We start from the raw sequence: 12,882 nt of genomic DNA on the forward strand, positions 1-12,882 counted from the left end.
CCTCCCCCATACAGTACAGACGTTTGCTAGGCAACAGAACGTGATTGCACCTTCCTTCCCAGGTGTAATTACATTGGCATATTGTTAGCTAACCAGTTGTGTGTGTTTATTTGTATGAGTACCGCGGCGTACTCATTTTCACAAAGCATTTGCATCCCCTCTTGCAAAGAGGGAACTTCGAAATAAGTCTCCATATTTTTGCTAATTAAATTAATCACCGTAATTTAGCTTACACTTATGCATTTAGGGAGCACTTAAAATGTACAATAATCATTTCACTACCCGACAAACCCCGAACTTTATTCATGCATTAGGCCTATATAATAGTTTCATCTTGCTGTACTGTGACTCCAACATCACTGGTGCATGGTAACAACCAACTGACTGCAGAGCAGACCATTTCCGTCACACATTACTCTAGATGTGTATAAGAGACAGTCCTGATAAAGTCCACTGTGTGGACGAAAGCTAGAAAATAAATTCTATTTAGTCTATATAGTAACCATTAATTAAATCTCAAGTTGTACAGGACTTTGATTTTTGTTAACAATCCGATGTTAAACAAACATATCACTGTACATTCATTACAGAAAATAATTACAAATAAAGAATAACAATGATGATGATAATGTTGATGGCATTGGCACCAAACACATTAAAACTGTTTTAAGTAAAAATCAAAGTAAGTCAATAAAAAAAAAACCAGAACAAAATTAATGACAATGTTGAACCATGGAGGACATTGTATATTCCCTCCATGGTTGAACTGTATTTAGTCTACTAATTCCTCCATGGTCTATATAATAATCATTAATTAAATGTTAAGTACTGTACTACGGTACAGTAGTACTTTGAAACCAGATAATTAAACAATACTAAAGAACTGTGTCAACAAAAACTTGTGTTAAATTGCTAAATATAGAATTTCAACTAAAGTACTGTAGTGTACTTTTGTTTTACTTGAACGGTAACATTAAAGCTCTGTCCACTAGTTGTATGCTCATAAAACAGTACAGTACAGTCCTAATGTGCCTATATATGGTCATAATGTGATGTCATCATGACCATATTTAGGCATATCACATGCTTTTGTCAAATAAAGTATGATAGTCTAGACAGAGCTTTAGTGATGTTTATCATACTTTGCCATCATTACTAAATATTTACCGGACCATGAGTAAAAGAAAATACTTGTTTCGTTTTTGTTTTGTTTTAATTGACAATAAAAGACAATACAGTTACAAAACAGAAAGCACACAGTCTTTAACAAGTCACAAATATTTTGCTACAGTACGCTATATAAATAAATAGAGATGTTTACTATAACAATAAGGAAATTACTTTTGGAAAAAAAAATTATTTTAACATGGTAAACAAACTGTAGAATGAAGGTTGATTAAAAAAAAAAAAACATATTTTTTAGTAAACAACAAATCACATTCAAAAAATACCATAGTGTAAATTCATGTAAATTTCTTGAAACATCCCAATATACTGTATACATCCAATGTAAATATACAGTAACTTAAAATCAACAATAATTGACAAAACATGAGATTTATTGATGAGATTATGATAATTATTATGAAATAATTATAAAATTATGAAATTTCCTCAAAGAAGGAAAAATAAAGTTTCCTTGCATCCTTGATAATTTTGATGAATATGGCAATGATACTCGTTGTCATTGATGATATCGTTATTATCATCAATGATAATAACGATATTATCATCAATGACAACGAGTATCATTGATGATAATATCGTTATTATGTCTTCTTGTGGCATAGAATCATCATCAGAAATAATTACCATATCTCAGGATATGAAACCTCAATGAAGGCAAAATGAAGGTATTTTAAATTTTTTTGGTAGGATTTATTGACCTCGAAGCTTATCATCTTCAAAGTGCTTTTGCATTTTTCAAAGTGCATTAATAAAATTTTTAGGCCAACTTCAGCAAGAAACCTAATCCATTCTACCAAGTCCATTATATCGACATCTTTATGCTCCTACTTATTACTAATTGCATCCATCACATTCAATTTTCCAAGAATACTCTGATGTCATGAAGGAAAGATTAATGAATTATGCATGGCAAAATTGAAATTTCCTATTTAATTTATTGTAGTTCTTCAGTACATGCACTTGGCTTTTTATATAAAGTGTAAAACAACATACAGTGTTTACAATAAAACACAACAATGCAAATTACTTAAATCTTGGAAGTCAAACTAAACAGAAAATATGAACTTTACTTTTAGCATTTTCTTTGTCGATATACTGCAAAACCAGCATGGCAAACAAATTAGGAATGACAATAGAAATTTCAAAATAAAAAACATGATGAGTACATTTCAAAGTTCACAATGAACCTAAACAATGTGTCATAAACAATTAAAGACAATTTTTAATATTTCTATGATTTTTCATTAAAGCAGGACTCTATAACTTGGGTTATGATTCACTTAACTTCCAGGATAACAACACCATTTCCTTATGACACCTCAAGCATAGTCACATGACCATAATATACGTACGTAGTTGTACAGTAAAGTAGGCCCTACTATTTGAAAGACTATATTCACAACAGAGGGTCTAGCATCCCTATTCTTTGCTTACAGTACGGTCCATTGGATTTTCCTAGTAAATTAAAAATGTCTGTAAGTCCGCAAAAAATTAAATTTAATTGTTTTATTTGACAAACTGTTGTATGCCCATATTCATTATGTGCCTATACACATCCCTATATGGTCATAATATGATGTCATCATGACCATATTTAGGCATGTCACATAAAACTTGATAGTTAGAACAGAGCTCAAATGCTTTTTTGATTCTTAAATGAGTGATTCAACGTTTAATTTAATAATTGAGGGTTTGCCAAATTTTGGAAAACACAGTGACGCTAATATCTTTAAAACATCTTCCATTTGACAGAACCCTACTGCCAGACTGGATATTGGGGACTTTGTGGGGAGTAACTTTAGACCTAGAAATCGGAAGAAGCATTTTGGAAAATGAAGAGACTGCATTAACCGCAAATTTTGCATTATTGTATGAAGAACTCTTCATATTTAAAACTACCAATGGATTTAATACACAGCAGTTTGTTTTGACACTTCCATATTGCAAGATTGTCAGGGGAAGATCCAGTAGGGGGCTTGTACCTTAACCCTAACCCCCGTTTTGCCATTAAATTAAAAAAATTTCAATGCAAAACTATGTTATGTGCTACTAACCTATTATGAGACTGTTGTGCACCCCCACCCCCTCCCCCTGTTCCAAAGATTCTGGATCTGCCCCTGATTATTCAGCTTAATTTTTAATTTAATGGTGTATTCTCTGTAGGAAAAACAAATTTACATCCACAAGCATTTTAGTGTGGAAGAGTACTGTATATATACAGTGTATCCGAGTCCAAAGAAATACAGTCTAAAATATCGATGGAATATATACAAAACGAAAACAAATTACAGTACAAGATTCTAAATGATAACTAGGGAATGCTGATCTAGTAATTTACTAAGAAAGTATCATTTATATGCTACTGTAATTTTGGTACTACAGACAAGCAGAAGTAGATAAAGCAAAGCAGTACAGCGGAATGAGTCATCACAGATCTGACCATATTCTAAGGTGGTCAAGCAAACTGCTACTGTGAAACCAACATTTTACAAATTATAAATAATATAGGTAGGTCTCCCTCCAATGAAAGACCACTTTTGGGAATGGCGTTTCCTTGGCAGCTTTGGTCTCTAATTATTAGAATAATAAAGATAATAGACATTTGTTAAATTGGGATTACAGAAAAGTGGTCTTTAATCGGAGATGGTCTTTAATTGGAGGAGTCTTCAATTAGAGGGAGACCGGTATTAAAAACATAGTGACCCAGGGAATTGATAAATGATACATTTAGCAATAAAGTACTATACTATAAAAATGAAATTTAAATTTACAAAAACCTACTTAGATGCAGAAGTTCTAAGCCTGACCTGTTTTGCTGTATAGTGTAGAAGGCCTAGGGGTTAGAGACACCTTATGATTTTCTATTGTATATCACAAATTTTTCTTGAATCTGAAATCTGATATAGTTAATTTTCTTGCTTGGTACAACTTCTGGAGCCAGAATCTCTTTTTACTTCCCCTATTAAGTTACCATAATTTACTCATCCCAAATGACTACTTCTATTGGACTATACCTCATTTTAAATTTTACTAATCAAATTTATACTGAAATTCTGTCATTATTTCAAACTCTCATGTTGAGGTAATCCTGATATATATTTGATTATTTAAATAGGCCCTATATAGATGAATTGAATTCATCTGAAATTTGTCAACGTTGTCATTTGATTTAACAATAAATCTTTATTACAGTATTATGTCATACTACAAAGCAGTTGATATGCATCACAAACATATTGAAAATCAGAACAAATGAGGAATTTCATCCCAACATGTAGATGTACCGTACAGTAGCTACATAACAATTTAAAATATTGTATGTACAGTACGTCACCTATTAATTGACATCAATAAACTTCTATCAAGAATTTTCAAGGGTATGAGTATAAATAATGAACAACTTTACTTGATGGAAATAATGATAGTGTATCATAAATTACACAGCATACAATTTCTTTAAAAAAAATGTGATCTAGAGAATTAAATTAAATTAAATTATTTTATTCAAATTCATATCAAGATTTTTAATTGATATTTACAAATATAAGGCAAGTGGGCAAATATAAAAACATCAAAACATCAATCAAACACAAGCACAAGACATAAAAAATGGAGAGTAAAAACATAGTAGCCCAGGGAACAGAGAATACATCATTAAATTAAAAATTAAGCTGAACAATCAGGGGTGGATCCAGAATTTTAGAGAACCTTTAGAAATTCATCTTCAGGTTCCAGGTTGTACACTTTTTAAAAAATATCTTTTTTTAAATAAGAACACTGTTGCTAAAATTGTTTAAAATACAAGAATAAACTACTGTAAGAACAAATAGAGGCTGAGTTAAAATGTCAAATAAGCGTTTATATTTTAAAAAGTAGAAAAATCTAATTTAAAGTAGAAAAATCTAATAAATAAAACCTAGTAATATTCTTTTGGTCTTATCTGTACCTCATGTGCTGTAGGCTTGACTACTGATATACATAAATACCCTCACTAATACAATACATTAATAATACTGACTGTAGGCCTACTGTACAATAATTTTCTATCACATTTCAAAAGTGTGTAAAAATAAAATAACAAAATAAGAACTTTCTGAGCCTGAAATTTGCAAAAAATAAGAACACTGAGCCTGGGAAAAATGTTACTGGTTCTTAAAAAAAAAGAAGTGTAGATTGATTTAAGTATTAGCGGTACTTGGTTCAATCCAAGTACCGCTAATACCGTTGTCATTAATCATTAAATCATTAAACATACCAAAATGTTTCGTACAAAAGAGAAAAGATTTTCCTTCATGTTAATCATTAGAGAATATATACTGTATCAGTAGAGGATAGGCTTACAAGTGAGCTTTCGATTTGTGCAACGACTCAACGCTAGAACGGAATCACTCATGCGTGACCGTCTTACCCGGTGTCGTACGTTCTCTGCATATATACTGTAGATTTGGCCAAATTGCGTTCCAGAATCTACTCGATGAGGTGACCTTAATGTTCTCGCATGCACAGATGACTTTTAGTGATGTCATTACGTCCTACCGTCATCGAGCAATCGATAGCTCCCTCATATCACAATAGTGGAGATGATTTTATGGGTTCTAAGGGCATATAGTACCTTTGATCAGTATACTTGTGTCAATAATAGACAGAAAGAGCTAACATTGGCATACTATTAGAGTAACTATATTCACTGCTTACAGTATGCTCAGAAGAGAATCTCTTTACAACCATCATGTCCATTGAATCAGGATTTTGCAAAAGAATTTTAAATATTTTTGTAAAGAATTAAGAGAAAGTGAATGTTTTAAATGAGAAGATACTGTAATGCAGAGAAGTTGAAAATGTTGTCACCATCAATGTACATTTAGGTTCTCATTTTATTTGTTAAAAAAAGACTGAAAATAACAAGTTGGATGAATTGAAAACATTGTATGTGAAGCCGTGTGGTTGAAGATCTTATCACAAACGTAATACTGTGGTTTACAGTAGGTTCACTTTACTATGTTTTCTCGTTTTGACAATGAAAAAAAGAATACAGAAGAATAGAATGAAAAAATATTGACATAGCTGGTTTATAAAATATAGGCCTATTGGTAAGTATTTTCCCATCCTCTGATACTTTTATCTTTGCCATATTATTTGTTTATTCTATAAATTTTCACTTTCGGAATGATGGAAGTCAATTTTATTGAAGGAAGTACAGGAAACCACAGACTATTTTAGTCTTAACCAGGAATGCTGCTAGTGAGCACAGCATAGAGTAGGCACACATTTTACTGTGGATATTATGGTATTCTACTGTTTATTATAGAGTATGCATGACTTAATGAGATTTAAGGGAGAATTTTCTCATCAACATGCAAAACAATCCCAGTATGAAATGAAATATTCAAATTGGATATCAGTATTCTATAGTAGTATGCATGAACTTATTTAGGAGACTTTACAAAGTTTAAACAGTACAGTAGGTGAAGCAATAGTTACAGAACAGTATGTGCTAGACTCGACCACATAAGGCTTAGTATCTGTCTCTTATACACATCTAGATGTGTATAAGAGACAGATACTAAAGCATGCCATTTGGATTATCAACATATTAATAGCAATTATGCTTCTGAGCACAATAAATCCAGATGTTGGCCTAGTAGTAATATTTGATGGAGCGGCACCTTTTCCAAGAAAGGAGCTCAAGTTCCTGTTAAAGGTCAAGACAATTCCACAGGGTTCAACAGGTCCAAAACTGATACTTCATCATCAAAGGTCACACTTTTTTTAATGATTTTACGGTGGTTACTTGGTAGTAGTTCCGCAAACAAATATCCACGCAGGAAGTTAAACCGGAAATTAGGAGTTGTACAGAATATTTCTATATTAATTTTTCATTGAACAGGTAACAAAAACTTTTTTTTAAATGGCGGAATTGAGAATCTGTAATTGTAGCTGGTTCCAGATTACGACATTGTATGCAAAATATGAGTTCGTTGCACATGATTTACAATCATACTTTAATAATAAATTCTACAAAATTACCCGCAAGGATCATTACACATATCGATTACCATACTGTACAGCACATTTCTGGGGGTTTTTGGATATTTCCTACATAGTTCTTACACAGTATTATTTTCTGAACACTACATCAGCAAAGTGGAATAACTATTTGACTCAATATAGTCACTTGTTCAGGCAAATCATTAATGACTCTCATTAAAAAATATTTCTGTCCGGATAGCACTTACAATAAATATTTGTACAGCATTCCAACAATTTAAATAATTCCTTACAAATGAATGACTCATTTTCTTCACTTCAGTCAGAAGAAGAATTTGAAATCAGAAATCTTATCCAGTAAATCTGGTTAAATACAGAAACAATGTTCTGTGAATTCATAATCCAAAATGCAACACTCCCTCTTGCCTCGCTACCATTAAGCTCTGACCCACATGGCAGCTTTACATGTGAAAATAATGCATAATGTTAGCATGAAGCTACAGTATACCCTTCATACTCCTGTGTACAATGGGTATGCACAATAATATACAAAATAACCAAAAATAAAATATGTTTTATTTAAAAGCTTTCGGACACAATTTATGTTGGCCAAAAGTTCTGTCAAACATTGGCCTTATTTAGGATGAGGATTTTGAATAAGTAAAATTCCTAAGGCTTTGTAATGTCCATAAAACGATCACAATAAAGCTGTACCATCTCTCTGAGTATTTTACACATACTGTACTTCTAAAATTCATACACATTCGTCAGCATAAAGTGAATTTGGTGTCAGTGTAACCTCTTTTAAAGCCCCATTCCTGGCAAAATTTCACTAAAAAGGAATTTTTTTTAGAAAAAATACATAATGCATTACTCTAATTATTATAAATAATGGAAAAATATTGGCATAAATTTTAGTTTTAAACAAAAGAATAAAAAAATGAGAAATACAGACTATTTCTCATAGGAGATTTTCTCAAAGAAGTCTTCGTTACTAGGCAAATTCAGAGGTTGTACTGTAGAGCGCATCTGCTGGAATTTATCTCGCTTTTATACTTTATACTGTACAGTCAATAAAATATGCCCTCTCTATTGAAATTAGTTTTTGTACTTCGCATATAGCACACTGCGGTTGATCGAGTAGGCCTGAGATATGTTTGTTTAATTGTCGAAATTTCGGTCATAATCACTATTTTAACAGATTTGAAATAATTCCTATGAAATATTATATTTTACAAGTGTCAATATTAGCATTTGGAAAATATCACGTCGGCAGTTTTTACGTGTGATAACAGAACCTAAATCGAGGTAAGGTTAGGCCTAGCCTAGCAGTTTTCTTCTTTGTTTTCTTCGCAGACCTACAGTATCACAAAATCAAACATAAAAAATTCATCTGCATTTATTTTTTGTGTAAAATTTTCAGTCTTATTCTACATTTTTTTCATGTTTAGGAATGTCTAAATTCAGTTAAACTAGTAATTTCATATTATATTTATAAATCTTTATAACATATAAATATCAGATTTTTCTTGACAACTGAAATTTTGCCGGGAATGGGGCTTTTAAGTGGAATAAACAGCCCCATTCTATACTACTTCTCTGCCATAACCACTTTAGTAACACTATAGTACAAGGTAATTGCAGTAATTCTATTAATTTATTTAACTGAACACATGGTCTAGAAATGTTTTGATCAATCGAATATTCTGGGTGCTAGATTTTTAATGTTTTATCATTCAATTTTTTATTATAATTTTATTCATTTTAATATCTACACTTTGGTATTATTCATTCTGGGTTCTGATCCACCTTCTTCATAAACGCAAACAAATCTGCATGTGATGTATGAACTTACTGAAACTTGATGAAAGAAAAAAGGAAATTTAGAATTGAATAGAAGTATCAAAATCATATCAAAATCCATGTATCAACATCTGTCAACATTTTCAAAACAAAACTTAACATGCATCTTTTGATTTGTTTACAGAACTTGTAATTCTAAGCACTTTGAAACTACCTGTAGCTGTCTTTTGGGCTATATATATTTTATTTATTTATTATTATTATTATTATTACTATTATTATTATTATTATCATTAAAACAGTAATAAATATAAACTCATTAACAATTATATCATTATACAGTAATTTTTAATACAGGTTTACTCCCAGTAGATATTGATGTTATAAATTAATTCTATTGATGTATATAAACAATATAAATTACTGGTATGATTTTTTTTTCAAGTGGAAAGTAAGCTCCTTCCATATGTAGGTCATAAGTCATGATGATTCAAAAGTTTCAGCATGATTGCGGTTTAGCCTGTTTAAGATACCTCTTGAAACTATAGTCCCCGCATAAAACTGACATATTATTAGCATTACATGGGATAATCCATTGTTTTTAAAAGGATCAATGAATGTAATTCATGCAAATAATAAGTACCAGTAGGTTACACCAGTGATTCAAAAAACTATAAATAAATAAATAAATAAAATACACACACAAAACAAACCACAATACTGTACATTAATCCATTAAGCCCTTCTTTTGTTAAGAATATACTATAATATATTATTATTATTACAAAATTTAAATTTTAGTATCTACTTTTTTATGGTCAACAAATTAATAATAAACACAGAAAAAATATAATAAAAATATATAAATATGCTATCATACAGTACCATCCGTATCAATAAAATTCTACAATCAATCAATCCTTTTTAATAGCTTTTTGTATGGAACATTAAACACTGGCACAGTAGCATGCAATAATTCTTCCAATAATTCCTGAATAGTGTATGTATACCTACAAGTACTCTAGATTAGTTGTTGCTATGAAGGTAATTTATAGAAAGTAGTATATAGATTACTCATCTATTACTCAGCAGATACAGCACACCAAAGAATGAGTTTTCATAAGCCAAGGTCTTTGGACATTCCCAAATCCCAGTCAACCAGTCTCTGCTAAATATTGCTATCTACTCTACCTCCTATTACAAATATGTATAACTTACTGGTGTACTGTATATTTAAAATCCCACTATACCTGCCTGTGATACAATAATAATAATAATGATGATAATTTTGTCTCATTTATAAATATGGATATTGTCTTTGGAAGAAATGAATTTTATGATGATTATCACTGCCTGTACAGTGCTGTATCTAGTGCAGGTGATGTTGATAATAAATTACAAACCTACTGTACTGTAGTTTTGAATTGGCAACATAACATCAAATCTGAGATATTTGTTAATTAAAAATTAAAATAAAACAAATTCAAATAAATTATTCCTCTTGATACCACCTCTCTGTGTATATTATTTTTGCATTTTACAGTTTAATTTTCAATCATGGGATAAACTTTTTCTTATCTTTTCAGAGAGGGTGCATTGAACAGAAAGCTTGTAATCTGTAAAGTACCTGTACTGTACATATTACAGTATCCATTCAAATTCCAAAACTATGCACACACATTTTATCACAAGTTGTACAGTATTTGTAAATACCAAGAATGTTTCCTTCAAGCTAAGGAATGTAGTCATGAGGCGATACAGATTGAAGAAATAATATTAAGAAGGTAAAGATAGGAAAAAAAAAGTATCAATAATTTATAGACAGTGGCTATTGTTACACAAATCCTACTGTAATCTAATCCATATACAAATCAGAATTAAGGCTTGTGTAACAATAGCCACTGTTTACAGTAATACCCAATTCAGACTAGCCTCGCATTGCTATCGGTTGTAGAAACTGCAACACCCAATCGCAAACACAATCGTGTGTGAAAGCTCACCAATAGTAGTCGATAAGTAATCGATATCCCAATTGTTACCCATTGCAATTGGGTGCTACAATCTTTATTACTCATGATTATCACAAAATTCGATCCCAACGAATAACAACGAATTCCAAAGCCACTGATTGGCTTAGGTCAACATAGGTCTAGCCACTGGAGACCTTCCGTTGAAATATGAAGTTTTTGAGTCTTGCTATATTTGGTGTGAATGCGCTCGTTGATTGCGATCAAAAGTAATCAATTTTAGATTACCACCGATTACTTGCAACTGAGTGTAGTCTGAATAGGGTATAATTGTAAATTACAATCATACTGCGTAATTTCCTACTGTTACAGTAGTGCTGTACAATTTTGGTTTCTAAACAATAAAAAGTTAACAATCATTAATATGGTGATGAATGTACTGCGCACATTGTTTTCACTATGTTTAACAAAGTTACCAAAGTTATATCAAACCAAAAACATTTAAAAATTATGATTAAAAATAATGACCAATCATTAGATAAGTGGATTATACTTTGGTAATTCTTGCTCAATTTTTTGCCAGCATCTTTAATTACATAAGGTTTTACAGTAGCTGAGACATATCCAGTTGACATATATTACCTATCAAATTGAAATAAGTACCATGGCTACTAAACAATGACTACCAGTGAAATACAGTATGTGTAAGAAATAAGTAGCAATAATACAAGAAATTTCATATTTTTTATAATAAAAGAATAATTTTCAAATTAATTTTTATGGTTTCAATTACTATTACAACTATTACACAATGTTTTCTGAATTTCTAGTTTTAACCTGTAATGATACTGTTATGATGTGTACCGTTTTGTCAATTTTTGTATTGGTTTTTTTTTCTTACTCATTGTAAATACAGACATTTCAGCCAATGCTAGCCAAGGAAAGCTGGCGTTGCATGGTGAATTGGATCTCATTTGCGGCTGCAAAATGTTGATGATGATGGAATGATGATGATGAAATCAACGACAAAAAATACTACCACTTTAGCTAGCAGTCTTGAAAATAAGTAGAATTTGATGATTCGCATGGTGATACAATATAATAATGATCTGACCTCTTCCCAGAGACAAATGAAATATATGTAAATACAGTATAATATGAATTTGCGGGAGATGGTTACTGACACTGTAATTTGCGGGAGATTTTTCTTTCTTGTGGGTGTGAGGGAAGCTGTCTCGTTTTCTGGTGGTTGGGACCACTGTCATTTGTTGATACAAATACACTTTGGCCTACACCTCTGCAGTCAAACCCTCTTTTAATAATCAGTCTAGCTAGGATTATATATAAGGACCGGATGAAGGAGCCCTAGCCTATAGGCTACCCTGTGATCATCATTATCAATCATACCATATGATATATTATTAGCATTATTTATTACAGGCAAAATCAAAACAAAACTAAACAATGTATCAACATGACCACATAGACAGTAACTCACCTTACCCGATGATAGAAGAAAGCGTTGTTCCACTCAAGTTTTCTATTACTTTCTTTTAGGGTACCATAAACGTGATTGCCTTTCCCATGTGATGTGTGTGCCCTGCTAGCCTACTCTCTAGGCTCTCCTATCCTTCCTATCCTGGTTCGTTACCTGCTATGTAGTGTAGGCCTAGAAACTTTGGAGAATAAATTCATACACCGTAACGCACTATTTATAAGTGCTTAGTGAAAACGAGCTGGATTGAAGATGATACAAATGTTTTAGGTTTTCTGTTTCGAAAGAAAAGTAAATTTGTAATCAGATTGTCGTATTTGAAGGCGGAAGTGCAGCACAATACTCCTCTCTAATCGCCTTCACACACGGCCTACTCAGCTCCCCTTTTCGCGAAAAAAAAAAACGCGATTCTATCATGTTTTTAATTACGCCCTCTACATG

At 31.5% G+C, this 12,882-nt stretch overlaps 1 protein-coding gene across 2 annotated transcripts in view; it reads right to left on the minus strand.

Moving 5' to 3' along the window:
- The window catches only part of LOC117122622 (SHC-transforming protein 1-like), a 40,391-nt gene extending 27,563 nt beyond the window's left edge, over nt 1-12,828 (minus strand). Inside the window, exon 1 of one of the 2 annotated variants that reach the window (XM_033268279.1) lies at nt 12,450-12,828. The gene's annotated coding sequence lies outside the window, so the exon portion shown is untranslated. Of the gene's footprint in view, nt 1-12,444 lie in introns of both variants that reach the window. The other variant, XM_033268278.1, reaches the window with a different exon arrangement.
- Between the last annotated feature and the right edge of the window lie 54 nt (nt 12,829-12,882).

The sequence above is a fragment of the Anneissia japonica genome, unplaced genomic scaffold (assembly GCF_011630105.1).
Source record: "Anneissia japonica isolate Jap-2015-1 unplaced genomic scaffold, ASM1163010v1 scaffold287945_len1679841_cov205, whole genome shotgun sequence".
NCBI classification, from domain to species: domain Eukaryota; kingdom Metazoa; phylum Echinodermata; class Crinoidea; order Comatulida; family Comatulidae; genus Anneissia; species Anneissia japonica.